The 2,956-nt window shown below is 48.4% G+C and overlaps 1 pseudogene; it reads left to right on the top strand.

Annotated features, from left to right (window-relative positions):
- The first annotated feature begins 601 nt into the window (after positions 1-601).
- LOC110313228 lies at positions 602-2,443 on the top strand (annotated as a pseudogene).
- Positions 2,444-2,956: the final 513 nt, after the last annotated feature.

Genomic DNA, 2,956 nt, shown 5'->3' with positions numbered 1-2,956 from the left:
CCCATTACAGATGGTTGTGAGCCACCATATGGTTGCTGGGAATTGAACTCAGGACCTCTGGAAGAGCAGTCAGTGCTCTTAACCGCTGAGCCATCTCTCCAGCCCCCGTGATGGCTACTCTTGGTTGTCAACTTGACTACATATAGAATCAACCAAAACCCAAAAAATGGAGAGCACATCTGTGAGAGATTTTTGCTTAATTTGAAGTAGAGGAAGACCTACTTTTAATCCAGATCACTTGAGCTGGGAAACCCCACCTCTAATCTGTGCCACATTTTCTGGAAACCTACATAAAAACGTGGGGGAAGAAAGCTTTTGCTCTGTGCCTGTTTGCTTGCACATCACTAGCAAGTCCATACCTTCACTGGCATTACAGCCTACTTCTTTGCGAATCCAGAACATACTGAAGACTAGCAAAGACATCCAACCTTGTGGACTGAGAAACTACTGAATTTTTTGGACTTGGTATTCCTAGCCAGACATTGTTGGATGAGCTGGACCACAACCTGTAAGCTACTCTAACAAACCCCCCTCCTAGTCCCTGGTGGTTATACTTTTCAGCAGCACCGACTGCCCTACCCCCTTTCTCTGTGGCATCACCATGATGGCTGGGACCCTGTATCACATATCCTGAAAGCTGGAGGGCCTTCAAGGCCTTCATCACTGAGTAGGACAGTGGGCCTCAGGCCCACATGCTCTTCACATCACCCCACTGCCACTTTGGCCGAACCAACCGCACGCCTGAATTTCTCCAAAAATTTCCTGCTAGCAAGGTACTGACATTTGAGGGTGATGACGGGTTCTGTGTGTTTGAGAGCAATGCCATTGCCTGTTACGTAGGCAATGAGGAGCTGTGGGCATCTGAGCTTTGCTGACAGTGACATCATTCCTCCAGTCATCACCTGAGTATCCCCAGCCCACCTGGTCCCTGCCTCGGCCCTCATGCACCATAAGAAGCAGGCAACTGAAAATGCTGAGCCAAGTGAAGTGAATCCTGGGTGCTAGACACTCACTGAAGGCAAGGAATTTTCTGGTGGGTGAGTGAGCAACTCTGACTTCACAGTTGTCTACACCCTGCTGTGTCTCTGGAAACAAGTTTTAGAGCCTTCTTTTCCCAAGCCTTCCTCAATACCAAACCATGGTTCCTTGCATGCATTAACCAGCTCCAGTTCAGGGCAGTCTTGGGAGAGGTGAAGCTGTGTGAGAAGATGTTGCTGTTTGATGCAGAGAGCAAGCCTAAAAAGGATACCCCAAGGATGGAAAGGGGTTTACTGGAAGAGAAACAGGAGTCCCAGGCTGAGTGGAAAGAGGGGGAAAAAAAAGAAGGGGTGGTTTTCCACAGCACATGGGGAGAACATGGGCGAGTGTGAGCAGGCACTGGCTGCTCAGCTCAAGACTAAGGACCCCTCCACTCACCTGCCCAAGAGTACCTTTGTGTTGGATGGGTTTAAGTGTAAGACTCCAGTCATGACAACCTCTCTGTGGCACTGCCATATCTTTGGGAGCACATTGATAAGGATGGCTGGTCCCTGTGGTGTAGGCATAAACTTTTCTCAACCTGCTTGAAGAAGGGTTCAACCTCTCCTCCAGCCCACCACCCACCAGAGGTAGCAGAAAAGAAAGGTTATTAGGGTACAGGAGAAGTAGACCTGTTTAGAAACAGTTCTTTGGGGCAATCCCAATCTTCCTTGTTCTCAGTCCAGTCCACTAGCAAACACCAAACATGAATCAGCAACTGCAGTTTGGTCCAGAAGAAACTGCAAGGCTCATCAATCAGCCTGAGTCTACTGAAGTGGTAAGAAGCCACAGGAACTCCATGAGACGTTCTTTGGCAAGTTTCTCTCTACGAACTCACCACAAGCGGAGCTCAGCAATGCAATGTAAGGTGAACCAATACATGCATGTTGTCAGCGAAGAATAGTGGGTGGAGTAAACCAAACTAATGCTCAAGCTCCCACATCCTGTGGGGCCATATTTATACTCCTTCTAAACATCACATGTCCTCTCATGTGTCTGCTATAGCAAAGCATCCTTTCACCTGTGTGCCCCAGCAGAACATCATTTGACATAACTGACTTTCCAAAGAAACCAGAAGTCTCTACTTCATTGTAGTATGCTGAGTAGCACATCCCTGAGGAGCTCACCCAGACCTTCATGAATTATAACCTCATCACTGGAATGTTCCAGCCATTGGACCAACAGAAAGAAAGCCTTTGCTAATGTTCTCCTCTTTGGAACCAGCAACAGCAGCTCCATTTGTAACATTTTGGGTTCTGAGGCCAAGAGTTTGTCTTTCCACTGAGTCCAGATTGGACGAGTCATGGAAGAAGCTGGATCATAGTGGCAGGAGGCCTAGACCCTGGTTTGAGAGCAATTTTCCTGGGGGGGGGGGGGCTTCTAGCACATGGGCAATGCCATCAATCAAGGCAAGATCTTCAAGTGAACATATAGAGATAGAGACAGAGATACTCATTATACAAGTGCCGTTACTCTAGATTACCCCGACTAATACACAGCGATGGAGAGCCTAACTAGAATCCACCAGGGAGGATCTAAGGACGTAGTTCAGAGGCAGAGCACTTTCTAAGTGTGAATAAAAGCCTGGGCTGTCATTACAAGAAAAAAGGAGGAGCGGGGGGGGGGAGAGGAATCAGGAAAGGGAGAAAGAACAGGGGACAGAGAGATACCCCTGACAAGGCTTCATAAGAGAGAGCCAGCAGCAGGGAAATAAAACCTTCTGTACTCGTGTCCCGCTTGGAAGGAACTAAGTAGGAGCTGAGCATCCTATGTGACTGACTTAGGGAGTATGACCACTTTCTCCATTAACCCTACAATGGAAACTGAGGGTGGGGTGGGATGATAAGGAAGCTGGCACTAGTCTAGCGCTGGCTATTTGGGGCTAAGGTTGCAGAGGCTCGCTGCAGGTGTATGGTAGAGCTCTATTGTCCTGCGGGAC

This window comes from Mus pahari, chromosome 23 (assembly GCF_900095145.1).
Source record: "Mus pahari chromosome 23, PAHARI_EIJ_v1.1, whole genome shotgun sequence".
NCBI classification, from domain to species: domain Eukaryota; kingdom Metazoa; phylum Chordata; class Mammalia; order Rodentia; family Muridae; genus Mus; species Mus pahari.
This window is presented reverse-complemented; position numbering and strand designations above follow the sequence as displayed.